Source organism: Solea solea, chromosome 5, assembly GCF_958295425.1.
Source record: "Solea solea chromosome 5, fSolSol10.1, whole genome shotgun sequence".
NCBI lineage: Eukaryota > Metazoa > Chordata > Actinopteri > Pleuronectiformes > Soleidae > Solea > Solea solea.
The window spans coordinates 7,255,788-7,275,357 of record NC_081138.1 but is presented as its reverse complement, the minus strand read 5'-3'; the positions used below and the strand labels follow the sequence as shown (position 1 = coordinate 7,275,357).

General features: G+C 39.5%; 1 protein-coding gene across 4 annotated transcripts in view; it reads left to right on the top strand.

The window, feature by feature from the left end:
• Nucleotides 1–18,208: 18,208 nt before the first annotated feature.
• pcdh17 (protocadherin 17) overlaps nt 18,209–19,570 on the top strand; it is a 69,043-nt gene continuing 67,681 nt past the window's right edge. For all 4 annotated transcript variants that reach the window (XM_058629329.1, XM_058629328.1, XM_058629327.1 and 1 more), the window contains exon 1: nt 18,209–18,977. The gene's annotated coding sequence lies outside the window, so the exon portion shown is untranslated. The remainder of the gene's footprint in view (nt 18,978–19,570) is intronic.

The following is a 19,570-nucleotide window of genomic DNA, read 5'->3' as shown; positions in this document are numbered from 1 at the left end:
ACGTACATGCGTGTGTGTGTGTCTGCGCTGGTTGGGTCACATAGATGTTTGACTGCTTGACAATAACTTCCTCTGAGAAGAACTTCATGAAGTGCTCAAGGGGTGGCATGATACCATGAGATGGCGACAGGCCTCGCCATTCTGGGTGCACATCAGTGTGTGCATTGTGGTGTGTTCTCCATCGGGGTAGCTGTGGAGCATTAACCATGGGCACATTCACCTTTAAAATAGTGTCCTATAACACTCTTCATTCACTGACACGCACGCACACACGCACACACGTTCACAGACACAATCACACTTATTCGCTGTGCCTCAGTGTCTCAAACCTGATGTAGGGATCCACTCTTCCTCACTATCTCCACTGTCAATGTCACTCTCAAGCTCACTGTCTTAGGGAATGGCCCTAACTCCCAGATCATTCTCCTTAGGGTTATGGTTATCTCCTTCCACCCATAAAACATTCTTGCATCCATCTCCTGTAATTGTTAACAGATGGTAACGTTAAAAACATGATTGTTATTATTTTGCAACTAAGAACATATCCGCCTGTATAAAAGTGCCCTAACTGCGCAGCGTTGCCCTGAGGCAACAAACAAAACAACACAGTTTTAGAATACAAATAATGCCAAAATAAGTGTTAAAATGATCAAATATACTCCTTTACATGCTCATACACATGAATATATATATTTTTTTATTTTAAGTTAATGCAAATTTAAACATGTTAAAAAGTGATATTAAACTTACCAAGTTGCAACTCATGCACTTCAAAGCCACTTATCATTGGACACAAACATATCTGGTGATATTTAAAAAATAATTTTCCCCTTAAAATTAGAGGGACAGTGTGAGGTCCTTTTATGTGGTTCGTTGCCTGAGAGCAACACCATAGAGAGTTACCCAATCAATAATTCAGATTTATTTGACAAACTCGTCATTTCAGACAAAGTGAATGAAAGCAAAGGGTTGGAGCAAAAATAATTAGAAGGTGGGTAGCGTCTGGGCCAGCCCAGCAATGGACTGTAGGACCCAGTGCATACCCAAAAAGAAAAAGAAAATTGAATTGAAATGAAATAAATTAACCTTATAATAGGACTGTCGGCAACCTCCAACCAACTGAAATGTGAAAAGACAACTGAGGAGAAAAATCAAAGCCATTTCTGCGGTTGCAAAATCATCTACGGAGGGAGGACGGGAAAAACAAGAAGTCCCCCAGCTGGCTGCACATTCTCCGGCCCGTTCTCTCTTTATTCCTTCTTTTCAACTTCCCTCCCCGCGATGACACTTTCTCCTTCTCCACTCACAGAGCAGGGATTACAACCACTGAAATTAAACACAGGTGAGTTTAGAGGGGAGGGAGCGGTAGAGAGGGAGATGACAGAGAGAAGCTGCAAGCAGCCGCACATAACAATTATATTCTGTTATAATTATTATTATTATTATTATTATTATTATTATAAACTATTACCAACAAACATATTTAGTGTAATATTCTAAAATGTTCTATCTATATATTCTATCTCCTCACTGGCAGTTGTGCCCTCGCCACACTAAGGAACAGGAAGTCCCAGCCATGTTTTCATTACAGCATGATATTAAGTGGAGGTGCTGCATGTAATCGATAGGAGGGGCTGAATGTGGCCCGCAGGCCATGAGTTTGACACCTTTGATTTAGATGGTTTGGAGGTGCGTGTTCCTAAATTGGCTGATTATCTTCCACAACATGTAGCACTGATGTCGTCAGCCAGGTAAAGAAAAAAAAAAAACGCTGGGAGTTCATTATAAATATGGATTCATCATTCACATGACATTGAAAACCTTTTCTAATCACTAGTTTTTAATCACAGCTATAGTTCCAGTTAAATCAAGACAAATGTGTGTTATCATGTACAGACAGAGAAAAATAAAATGAAAATAAAAAAATAAAAACTTGTGTTATCCTGTTGTGGAACAGAAAGGTTCATCAGACCACTAGATGGTGGTAATGTGTTTCCCTCCGTATTCCTACAGCCAGACTGGCACATGGGTGTATGTTCATAATGCTTTAAAACCCTTTAACATACAGTACGTATCAAGCATGTTCATTCAAAAAGACAAATTCACTACTGTTTATCCTCTGCATTGTTATAATTCACAACCAGACATATACTGTATATATATACAGTAAACATATATATATGTAAATTACAATTAATGTGGACTGTAGGGATGTAGAAAACAATGAAAATGGATAATGTAAACGGTGTAAATTCAATTACAAAATATCACAATAAATGAGGTAGTATAGTCCCCAGTCCATTCATCTTACAGGAGTGTAAAAGCAGCCTTGGCTATGACAAATAACACCCCATAAATAACTATGATGTTTGTGGGAAACGTTGTAAATGTCGGCGCCTCAGTCTGCGTTCTTTGCATGTTCACCCTCACTGTGAGCAACACCTGTAGGCACTCCAGAGTCAGGGGGCGGGGGGTCTGGGGCCGCATGCCTCCTGCTGCTTTGTACATGTACTGATGATGAGCACAACCCATATGCAAAAGAAGAAAAAAAAAAACTTCAAGGCCTTCTGAGAACACTTGCATCAGCTCTGAGGGAATCAGGTGCGTGATGCACATCTAAGCATGGGTTTACTGCCCCGCTCGGTGGGGTTGGGTTGGAGTCTTTGTTTTGCATTCAACCGTCTTTGATATCTCCTGGTGGGAAGGTGTGCGTGTATGTGTGGGGGACGGGTCGAGTTGTGATTCCACGTGGCAGCTGGAGTGAGGAAGACGGCACAGGAGACCGGATGGAGGTAGAGGGTGGGAGGTTGATAGGAAGCAGGAAACTTGATCCCCCCCACCCCGATTCGCCTGAGCGTGAAGTCTCAGTGGATTACTCACTACGTGTGTTAGCTTGCTGTTATTTATACACTGTTCTGCACATAAACAGTGGAGGCTGAGAAGGATCCTGGTGCCTGGATTATAGCAATTAATGTCTTCCTTGCTTTAATCTCACAGAAACTACTGTATTGATAAAGGCCAACATGCCATGGACTATGCCAGGTATTTCCAAAGAGTTTTCACTACATTTACATTTGCAGATTTCTTCCAGCCTTTTACTTAGGATATAATATATCCTAAGTAAAAGGCTGGAAACAAATGTGTATTGTCTGTGCCAAGGGGCCCACTGGCTTCTAATCCGTCCCAGGGTGTAAGTCTGAAGTAATCCATCCCTCATTCAATTCACAACAGTAGAACACAGAGCAGCAATCACTATTAAAATAACAAATGTTATTGCATGTTTCAAAAATCATCATGATTTACTGTATATTTTGAATTTGAAGCGGTTGGTTTCGCCTTGTAAAGGAAACATTGGAACATATTATGCAAAATGTATCAAAAACGGGAGACCGGTTGATCGCTTAACAGTAATAATCTTGCCAGCTCTCCTCACTCACACAGCTTTCTTTGTCTCCCTCCTGCATACTTTCACTGCCTCTTTGCCCTCAGCGTTCCACTGCCAGAACCCTCACAAGTTGAATAAATCCTCAGTCTGTCTCTTGTATCCAAGTTGTTCAAGTATTGCTTGTATTTCCTTTCCATCTTTAAAACCACAGTTGGACACAATCCTTTCTCTAAATGACACTATTGCTATTTCAAACTGTATTTCAAAATGTTACCTTTTATCCTATATTCATTTTTTTACAGCTTTGACTGCATGCAAATACACATACACATTGCATTTCTGCTTGGTGGTAGGCAGTGCTGGCTGAAGTTTTTCTGTCTGGTATCACGCGTGGTTCACACTGGATGCGTTACATGTGCGTCACTGCTGCAAGTGCGGTCTCACACCGGCTGCATTTCACTCGCACTGTCTCCCCACACCACCGACATGATCGTGTCTTAATTTTCTGATTTATCTCTCACACAAAACTGTCAAATAAATTGATTTCTGTTTACTCAGACAGAGCAAGAGAGAGAGAGAATCTGCACTGCTGCTAAAATGCTAAAAATGTAATATTTATGTTTCCAATACATTCAGATTTAGCCTAGACACTAAACTTACTTTAAAGGAGCAGTTTTAGGTCATATTGCTGCTACAAAGTCAACATCATTGACATTCTCATATTATTTCTGCGGGGAAACATGAGCTTCACACGTGGAAAAATACACGAAAACACTGCAGGTCTCACACTCTCATTTGTTGACATGACTGCCGAAATATAAACACAGCCACAATGCATCCAGTGTGAACCAGGCCTTAGAGGCAGCTATTGGAGGTTAGCATAACAGTGTCTGCCTTGGCTCACTGTGTAGCAAGAGTTGCTAATGTTGCAAAAGGTAAAGTAATTGCTTTGTTGGACCAAAACTTTCAATCAGCAATGGGGAGAACAACCACATCTGAGAGCTCGCTTTGGGCCAATGTATGGGAAGGGCCAAGAGGAAAGGAATTGGGTTGGTTGCTGGTTCAAAATCCCTGAATGGGGCAAAGACTGAGGTTTCCCTGCAAGACACCCAGCCCCCCATTGATCCCCAGCCAAAGATAAAGTAAAAAGGATGGTTTGAATGTGAAGGTCAAATGTGATTTGATTGGCTAGCACCAGTTGGTAATTTGGATAACATGATTTGATTAGCCAGTGCCTGCGCTTGGAAAGTTGAACACATCTCAACTTGGTGCAGGCAAAGCAAGAAAAACAAGGGAGTTCAGCAACACTTGACACCGCTCCATTCAAAGTGAATGAGAAGCGTCTCGTTTCCACCACGGACATGTGAGTCGTCCGTGAGTTAATGCGTATTAAAGCTTTACGCCTGGTGACATAATGGTGAATAGTTGCAGAGCGTGGACCAAAGTATATTTAATGGACTTCTTGATTCCTCTTGAGAACACAGCGGCTTGAAGGACCCCGGCTGAGTCACTCTGAATTAATCTCCATCCATGTTTGCTGAGAGAAAGAAAAAGTATCCCAGGTCTGGAAGTTGGTCACAGTGGTCATCCTACAGTGTCACTGCCATCACTGTTAATGGGTGGGAGAAGGTTACTCTGTGTGGGTGTTGTGTGTGTCTGTCTGTCTACTCCGTGACAGGCTGACCGAAGTGACTGCGGACCAGATGGACCTTGATGTTGATGGCTTGATCAAGTGGAGCGTTATCAGACCACCCACTCTGACTGACATAAGCTGCAAGGGCTAAGCGTATTAGGAGGCGGGGGGTCCGCGGGGAGCACCGAGACACTTCAGAGTAATAAACTCATCAGGAGAGAGACAGATACACCTGTTCACAACAGGGCAACGGAGACAGAGGGCATGCGGAGGGAAGGAGACATGCAAGACGGAAGGAGGTGTGGCTGGTGTGGTGTGGCACAGAGAGAAAGGAGATTGCAGCTGAGGAGTGGGGGGGGGGGGGAGGAGAGATAAAGTGGAAGAGACAGAGACACTCAGCTGAGAATATAACCTTCCCCAGAGGAAAAATCGCCTCAGACAAGACAAACTGCGCTGGCCTAGTTGAGTCCAAGTCAAGCCAAAGACCAAATAAGGACATTTCCCATACAGTTTTCAAAATGAAAATTTAACTCATGCTTGTACTGAATTAGTACAATTAATTGTGAGGGTTTTTCATGGGCAGTCAATGGCCGAGCAGAAAGGCAACTTGGGTTGTAACCAAAGGGTTGCTGCCGGTTTGAGTCCCCACTAGGTCAAGGGCTTGGGTACCACTGAGCAAGGTACCCCATCGCCATTGCTCATTGTTAATTGGACACTCTAAATTTACGCCATCCATGTGGGGGACCACATTCACTCGTCCCTGTACTCCCAGTGGATAAGTGGCAGGGTTGCGTCAGGAACAGGGTAACGCCGATAGTGGGAGAATCTCTAAGCATCTCTTAGTTGTGCTGCTATAGACCTAGACTGCTGGGGGAATTTCCTGTGGTGCACACACACTCGCTCTCACACTCAGGGTATGAATATGACTTTATTATATGTCATTAACCTTGTTCTTTCTCTCCCTAGTTTGTGTCTTTCCTTCCTTTCCTTTCCTCTTTCTCTCTCTCTCTCTCTGTGCCCTCATCTTGCAGGTTGAAGGATCCAGATCCAGTTTCGAGGCTATTATCATCATACATATCATCACCATTGTTATTATTATGTAATACCAATATTGGCTGATACGGATATTATGCATTCCTATACAACATGAAAGACATCCTTTAGAACAATGGTGGTAATTAAAAAAAGAGCTGTGGAGGGCAGCGTTGTGCGTCTCAGTTTACAGCCTGCCACAAATTATTATTATAACACTTCCAATGGGCAGCGTCGTGATTTCTCAATATTTGGTAGAGGGGTGGCATATGAGTCCAAGGTCAACCATTGCTGAGTTGACCACATGTTGGAAATATTTTGAAAAATAATGTTTTCTCTTGGAAATATACATTGTTCGCTTTGTTGCATGGTAATGTTCTGAAGGTGATAAGTAATAGTTCTGATGTGTGGCAAATTTGATATCTGCATCAAAACATAGCGGGCTCCCGTACCAATATTAAGACTTCCATTTTGTCCTGGGTGAGCTGAAGAAGGCAATGTAAACCTGTGTGTCATCAGGGTAGCTGTGGAAATCGATGCCCTGTCTCCTGATGACATCACCAAGAGGCAGTATGTAAAGATTAAAAAGGGTATAGGACCTAAAATGGATGTTCTGGTTTCCTGCTCATCTGCCTTTGATCTGGTTTGCAGTCATTAGAAGCTAAAACAGACACAAAGCTGGCAGCAACAACTATTTCCAGAGAAAGTCCAGATAAAGTGAGATAAGACGTAAAATGATGGAAGTAGGAGATAGAAATCCGCTCCCTTCACATACAGTAAAAGCAATGTAAGTCAAATATAGACCCTCTACTGGGTCACCTATATAAAATCAGTGGGGTAAGTTTCAACATTCTTACAACACTTGTTCTTTCTGATTCTCCAGAAATAATGCGGTGACCCATATGATTCTATCTCCTCTGTAGAAAATCACTTGACCTATTTTGATGTAAAGTAGTCCATGCTCTTATTATTTCTGTATTTTAACGTATAAGTGGATTAATTAGATGGAACTGTGGAGACGTTTTGCACATAGTACAGAAAAATGCTATTGATCAGTCTGCGATACTAGGGTGAAGCCCTTCATTCATTCTTGGGATGAACATTCCCACTTTTCTAGTCTTGATGACCACTCAAAGTTGCTTTACACAGTTTTTGTTATTCACCCATTCATACAGCACATCTATGTATGTGCAGCAGGTTATCTATCACTTATCTTTCATACCCATTCACACACTGCCGACAACCTTCAAGTTGAAAGACAACTTGTTCTGACGCTGAGCTACAGTTGCCCCTGAAGACATAATGTCATTTGAACAGCATGACTGTAAAGTTGCGGATTTGAGTAGTAATGTAGCCATTTGGCATAAACTCTTCCCTATACCTGTTGCATTGTTCATTTTTAAAGTGGAAATATCACTTAAAATCTTCATTGTTATGTCATTATTTTGTCATGGGCTTGACAATGTTGAAAACAATACCCTGACCATACAGTGTGCAATTAATTTAGTTTGAAAACAAATAGCAGATAACAGTAGTTTTGTCATTTCAAACTTAATAGGCAAAGAAAAAAAAGAAAGAAATGTTGATAACAAGCTGTTGTGTGTGCTGTGTTGCCTGAGTGAGCCTCCTCTGTCACTTCATTAAGCATGTTGCCTCCTAATAAACACTTCTCTTTGTTGCCTTTTAATTAATCTCTCATATATTAATATTCAAATGATTGGGGAAGGTGGAAATTGTTCTTTTCTTCTGCAGAAGTCATTCTTTCACAAGCATTGTGCACTCATGTAGACATTTGAACTATTTTTTTTCCAGCCTTTTACATCCAGTTTGTTGCATAAAATGAAACTGTGATTAATTTATCAAACATATGCCTTGGGAATATCTGGTTCACGCTTTCGAGATAATATCCGGTGTTACAGAAATGGCAGTAAAATAGCCAATGTGATTATATAATCCTGATGTGCCTCATTTTACCATGACAACTATAGGTCGTTCCGAAACAAGCAGTCGCTTGTGTCACACTGTGCAATTCAGCCATTGTATTACAATTAGAATTCAAATATGTTATATTAGTGTACAGCGATAGTGATAGTGATAGTAAAAAATATAAAATGTTGCATATATTACAAAATGTGGCGCGTGCACTTGTTTATTGAAGAAAATGTATAAAAATAATAGTGCATGATGTACTAATCAGTTAAAATGTGTCTTAATCTTAATATATACTGTACATTTTTAACACTCAAGCTTAATTTAACTTTAAAATGCCAAACTGCTTTCCACTAGATGTAAGCTACATGGCTCAAAAGTGCTATGGACATTTCTTTGTGAGGAGAGGTGATTATTCGTTGAAAAACACACAATACTGTAGGTGTGTTCATGCCTCTCATCAGTTTCCTGTGTCCAGTCGCAGTGGGCTAAATGTGATGTGGCTCTTTATGAGCACTAGGTGATGCTAAGAATCTATAGGAGATGATTGCAATTCATCTCTCGCTCATGTCCTATCAGAGAACAATGTTACACTAAGAGCACTCTATGGGTGTCTGACTCAATGACACCTATTCAAGGCAACCAGAAGAACAGGCAATTTACTTGTCAGAAAGGAAAAACGTGCCTAACAAAAAAAAAAAAAAAAAAAAAATCTATTCTTCAAGCAAATTAACTCTAATAAAATAAAATTAAAAATGAATATTTTCACTCAGATAATCCAGTTCATGCTCTCCACCTGCTCAAATCACTTAAGGCTCAGAGTCCAGCAGTGAAGACTGTGCTGATGCGGAATCAGCTACACAGTGAGCATTGATTGGAAGGCGCCAACACAAACATACAAGCTAATAAACAGAAAGAGGCTTCCGAAACAGATGCGGGTTTTACTTGATCATGAAACACATCAGCCTGTTGAATAATATGAGGGAAACATATATTACCTGCAGTGAGAAATCAACACGTTGGCACATTCAAGAGAGCAATAATAGCTGAAAGACAAAAGACAAAGAGAGAGGCTGCATTGTGAAAATATAGATCCCCACTGCTCAAACTGTAAAGCCTGACCATGCTCGTTGCTATTTATCTCTATTAAATGTCTCTCAGACTGACAGTGAGGCGTGTTCAACATGCATTGTCCACGCTATCTTAACAGGAACGTTTGTTAACTGACTTGGACCATTGTCCTGACTTAAATTAAAAGACTTGTAGGAAGCATTTTTTATGCAAAGACAAAGTGGCATTGTGAAGTCCTGAACAGCAAATCACTACCAGACTGAAGTGACTCACAGCACATTGTTTTCAGGCTAACGTGACTAAGATTGTACTTTTTTACAATTTGACTGTCAAGTCACATCACAAACATCACAAACATAGTTTGCCTTGAAGGGGTTTACAGTCTGTACAGCAAGTGACACCCTCTATCCTTAGACTCTCACATCAAGTGAGGAAAAACTACACTGAGAGTCATCAGATTTCTGATGCATGGTCATGTGTGTGAGGGAAACCATAACCCTAGGTCAGTGGTTTGTGTTATTAAATAGTATGTATTATAAACATAAAGCCCCTGCTGAAGTCTTGTTTTAGGAGAAGGTGTCATTATACAGACTAAGCCATTCCAAGGTCAAAGAGAAAATGATTGTGGTCAATTCTTGCCAAAAAGCCAATCAGAGCCTGAAGTAAATCTAAACATAATGATTGAAGTGAACAGAGAATATATTATTCCAGATAGCGTTCATGTCCTCCTGATTCAAATGTAGGTTAAAGGTCATTAGATAGGTGACTATAGGTGTCATCTTTGAGGACTGACCTTCAGAATTGAAGGTTGCATAGGGCTATGTACATCCTGTACATGCTTGATGCTACCACTGTTCTTCTTGGCTTTAAGTTAATTCAAATAAATAACTCAAAATAAACTAACCAGGTGTCAGTGCCTTCTTCACTGTTTTCCAAAACCTTGATGGCAAAATCTCACCCATCAAATTGAATCATGCTCAGATCCACTCTGATGTGAACATGACCCAAGTGCTGTTTATTCTTTAAGCGCACACAAACACACTTTTTCCTCAACAGTGCAGTTAAACCAAAACACAGTGGTTACATGTTTTTCTTATACATTCGGTATGCTACAGAGAGCACAGCAAAGCTATGATTATGATGTTAGCCGATATGTAGGCCCGCTGAGATTATATGCTTCAGTCAGGCAGCAAAGTGCACACAGCGCTGAAATAATTAAGATTTAAAAATATACAAATACATAGGTTATGCAACTTTTAGTTGATTCAGTTAGATTTTATTTGGTTATTTTCGATGCAATTAGATACGATGCAATGCAATTCTTTGTTTCAAGTAAGCAATCATTTTCAATAAAAAAATCTGAATAAGCAAAATCTATAAAATAATCATTGCTTACCTTCAATAAAAGCCCAGAATCCTGTTGTTGTTTTTTTTACATTTTATGACACAGGCCTTATGACATTTGTAAATATTATGGATCAGATATCAGACAGATACATATATCCAATCCGTAATATCAGATTCAATCCAAATATGCTAGATATTGCATGCTTTACTATGTACAGACTGAAAAGCATAAAAAAAAAAAAAAGAAAAAGCAACAACATTTTAGCTGAGTCATGTTGTGGGAGAATTATGTCTTTGAAATAACATGAAATGGATAGCACAAATGTGTGGTATTAGTAGATACTTGATTTTGTGATATCGTTATTGGTATCATGCCATCCCTAGTAAATATGGTCACCGACACACTCATGCCCAGGTGCCTCACTGTGGCAGATGAGGGAAACACAAAAAAAACAAAAGCGAGAGCCCTAAGCTCTTCTAAGCTCACGTTGCAATGTATTAACTTTGCAAAGCTTATGTAACACAGAGAACAAAAGAATATTGCAATTTGTGTGTGTGTGTGTAGGTGTACACTGAATAAGTGGTTGAGCGACAGAGAGGGTGCAGTTGAGTGTGTGCTGCATGAGACGCCGGCAGCCACGCTAAGTTAACATTAGCAGAGACAAAGTAAGGCACTAATGTCTAATGTTCTGTGCCAGTGGGAAGAAATTAATCCCTAGACTCTCAAGATCCAGTCAAGTGCCCATGTGTTCATCATCTGCCAGTAAAAGTAAGAGTCTTATCCCAAAGTAGCTACATCTTTGACCAACAAGACCAAACAACTTCTCTGATGCTACTTGACCACAGACAGGGAGCTAATGCATCACCTATGAAAACTGGCCAACATTTAAGAAAGCTGTACCTATCCCAAGGAAAGAAATGCTGTGATGTAAGAATTGTTTACTTAAAATGAGTCTTTACTTTCATGAAAATCATTTTTTGCAGTGTGTATATAAAAAAGAAAAGAAAATAAACTGCCTGACTAGTATTTTCGTACATTTTTTTTGTCAATTTAGAGTGTCTAATTTACCTAATCCCCACATTGCATGTTTTTGGACTGTGGGAGGAAGCCAGAGATCCACGGGGAGAACCCACGCACACACGGGGAGAACATGCAAACTCAATGCAGAAAGGTCCAACCGGGTTCTCGAACCCGGGTCTTCTTGCTGCAAGGCAAAAGAACACTTTTTTTTCACACTGTTTTCAGTACTTCCTGCATGACTACAGCGCAGACTCCGCGTCACTGACCTACTATGACTCGGGTTGTAATTCGGTTCACGATCGCCCGGCAGTGCAGTCGCTAAACACATCAGACTCCTCTGTTAAATGACTAAATCTTGTCGATTATCATACATTTGCAGGAATGTTTGTTTTTGATGTGATCTACAGTTTGGCATTGTTCTTGGAGTTTTCCGTCATACTCCAACCTGTTTGAAGACACTTGACTAGCACAGTGTTGCCCATGACCTAAAACAAAATCACTTTCATTTGTCTATATTTAAAAGTTACACACTACACTTTTAAGATCTGTGAATCAGAGTAAATGCTTGTGCTTCCATTGGTAAGAACATTGGTATTTGAAGAGTGGCTGATTGAAAGTGTGCACAGTTATCCAAAATTATCTGATGTGCAGATTTTTTTTTTTCCCCCCAACACTTTAATCAAAGAAGTTCATCTGAAGCACAAAGGAAAATTCATGTACAACTGGGAAATTGTGGCATTAAAACAGACGGCGAGAGAAAATAGTCCAATAAGCAAGCAACAAAGTGTGTGAAAACACAAAGCATTGTAAGAATGAAAGTTCATTTTATCTCGGTGTGTTTCCGTTTTGTGGTATGGCTTTAGATTCCAGGCGCTGTAGCTGTAACACCCTGAACTTTGGTTATATGGGGTTATATAGAGGGTTGAACTAACTGAAGAGTGTCATATACAGTTCGACAGAGATGATAATACAGTAGCTTATACTACACCCAGGCAGCATCATACATATGTGTGATGGAACTGATGTAAAGGACTTTCAAGAATAAAGGAGGTATAGGTGTGGAAATATCATGTGTTCCTCTCTCAATCTGTCAAAGGCAAAGACAGTGGGTTAGCAACCAGATGTTCTCTGCTACTGAATTACAGCAAAGTAAAGACAACATGGCCTTTCTCCTTCAGATATGACAAAACATTGCTAAAAATACCACTCTTATAGATCAGCGTGCAAGTTTTACTATTAGGAAAATAAAGTTTCAACAACCAGAAAGAATCTTAGTTTACCATAGTAGGTGATGATTGGTACATCTTCTATGGATTCGGGGATTGGGGGAGAAAAGAAAATAACCATCACTGACTATAGACGAATAGAGACATGGAAAGATATTTGTAAAAACATCTACATGAGGGTTGTTGTGGCAATCTCAGCTGAGATTAGGCGAAAGGCAGGAGACACCAGTCCATCACGGGGGCCAGAGACAAACAACCATATCCACTCAATGCAATATACAATTATACATAGGATGTATATCACAGACATTCTTTCAACACCTCACATTCTCCTATATGTCTTAAATGTTAGTGTCAGTGATATAGTATTATCAAACCCATAGTATTTGCTGTATGAATGGATGAGTGTATAAATATGAACGATCGAATGGTGTGAATTAGAAAAGATATTTGGGAAATATTTAAAAATGAATCCAGTGTTTTTGATTTCACGTAATAGAAGTATAAATATCAGTTAACAACCACTAAAAGATGATATAATATTCTCACATTGGCTGCCAGGAACTTGATAAGTGATAACGGACCATCTATGGAGGGTTGGCTTCTTAGTCTTACTTTGTAACGGAGAAGAGACAGCTTCCTGTATTGTCTTTGTATATATTATTATGCATTAGTGTTATATAGGACGGGACAGTATTTCCCTTGCACCAACACTATAACATGAAACTGGATCATTTTGATTTTACATTTTTTTTGTGATAAGGCACTTATCCTTTTCTTAATTGAATACTGCATTGTCATAATTGAATAATATTTTGGCTGTTCAAATGTCTGCGTGCACCTGATTAATATTTGTATCCACAAAGGTCAGAAATGTTTATCAAAGGTCTGAATGTCAAGATATTTGGATTTATTGATATTGTCCAGACGTACCTCAATAGATGATTTATACCTAAGAATATTATTATTTGTTTGTATGTGTCTCTGTGTTTTCTGGGATGGAGGTTGTTTTTGTTACTTAAGTAAATGATTTATTGTCTGTCTGTTGTACAATCGGATAAAAAAAAAAATCAATATACATAATTATATATACACATATATATATATATTTATATACATATATATGCATGTATTGGGAAAAAAATAAGAGACAAAGATTCAGACGAAAACATGAAAAAAGTATGTAAGCGACAAAGGGGCAAGTTGGGGAAAAGAGATGACATTTACATCTTGAGAGGCGCTCCAAATGTTGAAAATCAGCTCTGCTTTAGTTTGACCGAAATTGTAGATCAAAAACCTCTCACGTCCTCCACACGTCGTCTCGCCTTATATTTTGTTTAGATGGAAGCGTCTAACATCTTTTATTACTCAAGGGAACAAGTAGTGAAATCAACGAGTGGAAGAAAGGGAGGAAAAAATGGGTTAAATAGTATAGGCACGAAGAGGCCTCCTCTTTCTTATTACCACCTGAAGAAAGGCCATTGCCATTAGATTGAAATTTAATTTACGAAATAGTGTTTTAATGCAGCTGTTGTTCACCAGCAGCCCATTCCAAATACGCTTTCTGTCAGTGCATTTCCTGAGGGCCATTTAATTGGGCTAATGAAGAAAGCTGCTAATGGCTGGGTTTATCTCTGGCAGCACTGGTGACATTTCATGAAGGCAGGTGATTTTGCAGGCATTGTTTAAGCTCAGTGTGTCACATTTCATAGTTGGAGAGTGAAACAAACAAACAAACAAATGTGTTATTTGGGTAAATAATTAAAAAAAAAAAAAATCTGTGATGGCAACATTGTTGTTGGGAAAAAAAAAAATGGATTATCTGGATCATTCGACAAAACAGAGGGAATTATCTTGTAATTATTTTCCAGACATGCTGCTAACCACATTTGGAAAATCCAAAATCAAAAACAGATCTGGTTTATTGGTACTCAGCAATGTGTCTTGTAATTCTGGAAATACCCACAGAAAATAAGCACATTTAAACACACAGGGTTGCACGGCTATCCTTTGTAAGTCCCTGTAAAGCATTTAAAAATGTATCATCTGACTTTCTCAGCCCATAGAAAAATGTGTTACTAACCAGCAAAAAAATAAGACCAAATAAGAACGATCAAAAAAAGTCACCAAGTGTTTCCAAATGTGGTTTCAAATCATGTTGAGGAGTAGAGTAGAGACTAGTCGAGTATTGCTCAAACTTTATAATGGAAAAGTGCCAATATACTGGTCTACAAGCTTTAGTTTCCACAATTTCGTTTGAAGCTTTACAATTTCCTCATCTTTATGAATTTTACCTTAAGTGGCAGAGACTTTCTGTATGTTTTAGGAGCGTTAGGAGCAGGTGCAGTTACTCACAAGTGAATGGGTAAACCGCTGACCAAGCGCATTGAGGGTTGAACTATGGTTCCGGTGTCGCTTGGGTGAACTCTGCCAAGTCTGCCAGCGATTTGAGTTTGCTCTGCAGAAACGTCCGTCCAGGAAGTCGTTTTGGAGGCAACCAATCACAAACCCCTTAATGGACTAGAGGTGGGCTTACTGCAATGAAAACAGAGAAGCGACTTGGACCGGCTTTTGTATACATCCAACATGGAGGAGACCGATGAGTCTTTCGATTTGACCTTTTATTCCAGAAAAGGTCCCATAGAGGTAACAAATACAAGAACACACACACACACACACACACAGTATGCAGATGCACGCAGGGATGTGACATTTACCTTCATCAGTTATCAGCATCTTGATATTAGTACATCAAACCTGCCGTTTAATAATGAGCCTCAGTCGCCACCTGACTAACGCGGGATTCTGACACTCTTGTCATTCCCTCTTGTCAGAGAAAGGTCAGTGTCAAAGTCAAACAGGTTGAGGCCAGTGTTTATACATGGATGGACTACAAGATTAAACTGAACAGAGCTGACACGTTGAAAAAGCAATACCAAATGAAGGGCAAACACGTTGACAATACTGTCGCTCCATTCAGCCGGTTTCCATTAGAATGTATCACAAAATATGAACTGAAAAAGAAAAAGAAAAAGGAAATCTGTGCTTATTTGTGTGTTTCTGTCTACTGCTGTTCAGTGATTCAGTTCAGTAGGTTAGTTATTAGGGGGTGCAAAAATTCAGAAGGAGGATAAGAAGGGATAACTTGATGATGTCAATAAAGAGTGCCAGGTAAGATCAAACTGTCACAATGGACATCATGTTTAGTTGTTGCATCCTTTTTATTAGTGTAGGAATATTTGCTTCTTCAAGTCCCTGTTTCTTTATTCTAGGAGTCGATCAAATAGGCTACAAATACTAAGAATGAACACATAATGGTGTGTATGTCTCACCAGCATTCGCATTTCTCTGGAAAAAGACAAAAACAGAGTAGATGTGAATCCGCTAAAGCGTTTTGACCTTATCGGATTTTCATCCACACTGAACTGGCGTTTTGGGAGCACTGAAATGCAATTTTGAAAACGGGTCCCAGAGTGGAAAAATTCGCAAAATGCCACCCAGCAATATGGTACTATGGGAAAACAATGATGTTATAGTCCCACCTCTTCTCTTGCACTTACATTCACTGTCATTTATCTTCATGGTCTTCTTCTTCTTGTGGTTGGAGAATGTTTGGTCAGTTTGATAATGTATGATTATGCGAATAAAGCATTATTTTATTGATGCTTGGCATAATATTCCTGCAACCGCACTGCATCACCATGTACAGGTCTGATATATGTACTACATGGTTTAGAGGTACATTCTTTTTTTTCTTGTGGATTAAGACGTTTCTTGAAACAAATGTTTTTTTTTTCAATACTGTCCAGGGAGATTTCTCTTTCTGTGTGGATAAGGCCTAATAGTCCAACTGTTGCATTGTGGTCCAACTGTGGCAACCACGATGCAACAGTTTATCCTCCACATGAGGGTCACAGGGGGCCACTGGAGCCAATCTCAGGTGACATTGGGGGAATGGCGGGGCCACACCCTGGACAGATCGTCAATCACAGGGCCACAAAAAACCAACATTTACTCTCACATTCACACATGTGGTCAGTTTAAAGCAGCAGACATTTTTATTTTTGAATTTATTTATATGTGACAGCTAGAGAGACACCGTCCAATGAACCTCTGCATGGTTTTGAACTGGACATTTGATTTATGTTGCTTTTGGGTTTGTGTTTAGCCACAGTTTGGCTAAAAATGCATGTGATAAATGTATGTACAAAGTGGACACAAACATTTTTTCAATTAATATAGACTTCCACCAAGTCAAGTAATGTTTGTTCATCAGTCCTCATTCTCTCGGTGCAGCAAATTGCAGAAGCCGACTTTCCAGTGCACGTGATTTCTAAACGCAATTCTTTATTTGCTGAATCTACATATACCTTTTATCAATTTGCCAACTTTTCCACCTTCCTCCATCATGAAAACTTTTTGGGATTGTTTTATGCCCAAACTGAATATGTGCTTAAAAACAGGCTGATGGAAACTCACTTAATGACAAAGTAAAAAGATTCATGAAGTGTGTGTGTGTGTTTTTATATAGCTATGGAATAAGTCATATCATAGTGATAAAAGCTAAATAATAAAAAAAAAATGTGCCACAAATATAAATGTGCATAAGAATGATTTCTTTGCCTTCTTGTTTAAAATAAATAGAACATAGAAAGTACTATGGTATTTTATATTTTCAATCACATAAGACAAAACAGATCCTTTCCTCAAAGTACACACAGCAATATTTGTTCTTTTTTGTCATTTAAATTACTTCAATACTTTTTTTGTAAATATAAGGTGTATATATATATATATATATATATATATATATACATACATATATACACCTTATATGGATAAGGGGAGTCAATTTTTTTTCCCTTCACACACTGTTTTTTAAAAAAAGCTCCTGCAGTCACTTCTGGTGTCAATATTGTTGTAAAGGTAGTTGCCTAAGGTGTATATATGTACATATATATATACGCTTCTCATATAAAACCTATTTACATACAATATACAATACAAATAATGGGATAAAAAACAAAAATCCATCAAAACCCTTCCTCAACCTGCACCCATATTAAAGACACACATGTATATACGTATATATATATCTGTGTATATATAAACAAATATATATATATAACATCAATACACAGAATCCAGGTAAACTGAAGTAGTCTCCGCTGTCTTTAAAATCCCTTTGTCTGCCCTTTGATAAATGACCTAACCGAATTTTTTTTGAACCCTTCCTGAACCCTGCGCGTCTTGTGCGCACATTCAACGCTCGTTTTCCGTTTTTTTGGAGGTAAACAACCATGAAGTGTGATATTTGAAAAAAAGCACCCATGCTCCAGCGGTTGGTGGTGAGGTGTGTGTGTGTTTGTGTGTGAGTGGGGGGGGTGGGGGGTTATTCGAACTGCGCACGAGCCACCAATCATCTCCAAGCCTGCGTCCGGAGAGCGGCTTTTGAATCCCCTCCTTCTCTCCCCGCCTCTTCAAATTGATTGGCTGCCAGAGGAGCAGCGACTATGTTTAATGCACCATGCGGTGTCCGGAGTTCAGTCAGTGAGAGGAAGCGCTCAATGAGCTCGAGGCGCGCGCGGTGTGAGACGTGCGGTAAATACTGAGGAGCAACTGACTGTGCGTGATCAACAAATATTTTCTATTTTTCTGAATTTATTTATATCTGACAGCTACAGAGACACTTGTGCCACAATGCAACGTTGTTGTTGCTGAGCATTTTGTGTGTGTGTGTGTGTGTGTAAATGTGTGTATGTGGACTTTGACGGGGACAGCGGACAAGGACATTCTACTGGAAACAGTCACTCAGCGATGTTTGGCACTGATTGGCATTTTTTTTCCTAAAGACACGCACTCTGGATTTACCGTTGTTCACATATATGGATTTTTCCCCCTTTATTTTCCTTCTTTTGATTTTCTCCCTCTTTATATAGTGTTTTTTTTTTTTTTTTTGCTCCTACAGTTTTTCCTCGCTGAAGAACGGTGAGTCACTGCAGGCAGGCAGGCTGAAGGCGAGCCGCTGCATCCTAATCACACAGCGGAGAGCTCTGACTCCAGCTCATTGACATTACAGTCATACTTTTCTCGAACACTTTTTTTTTTTTTCAATTTTGACTGCGCTGCACTGTAGCCTGTGTGTGCATCAAGCAAGCGAAAGCCTGTGGATTTTTCCTGCTCCTGCGCGCAGAGTGGAAGGAGGATACGGGTGGAACCTGAATAGGGAATGAAACTCTCCTTGAACCCTGCTGGAACTGACTGTTTTCTCTCTTTTTTTTTTATTCATCACTGATTTACTTAATTCTTGGACTATTGCAACAGTTTATCCGGGTAAGTTTATGTGATTTCTGTTTGTATTTTCACAATCCATCACCTGTTAATTCGAGTGCAACAGCTTCTTCCAGAGATGTTGCAGAGAGACGGCTGTGCTGAGATGTTGGCAGCTCATGTCTCTATTTTATTTTTGTTATTTCAATATCCGGATTATGCTAGAACTAATTTTATTCACACTTATTCAAATAGTCACCGCAATATAGCCATCGGTTAAACGCCCTCCTATGATGTTGCCATACTATTAAAGTTGCTTTACACTTCACAGTCAGCATTCTCATAATGTGTGTGAAAGGGAGCCATTATCAGGTCAGGGCCGGCTCGTGAATTGCACATTAGAGATAGATGAAAAAAATGCATGTTTGTGTGTGTAATAATACACGTAGTAAATAAGCTACAAGGGCAGTCATTATTTCCCCATGTACTGCACCAGGGCTGCATCCAGTGTCTTCCCAAGGTTAACTAATTGACAAGCTTCCCCCATAATTGTGGAGATGAATTACACATGAGCCCAGTTTCTTTTTTGGCTCGGCGGTGGATCTGATTTCTCCCCAGCAGACTCACCAATGTGGCTCAGTTTTTATTCATGTGAC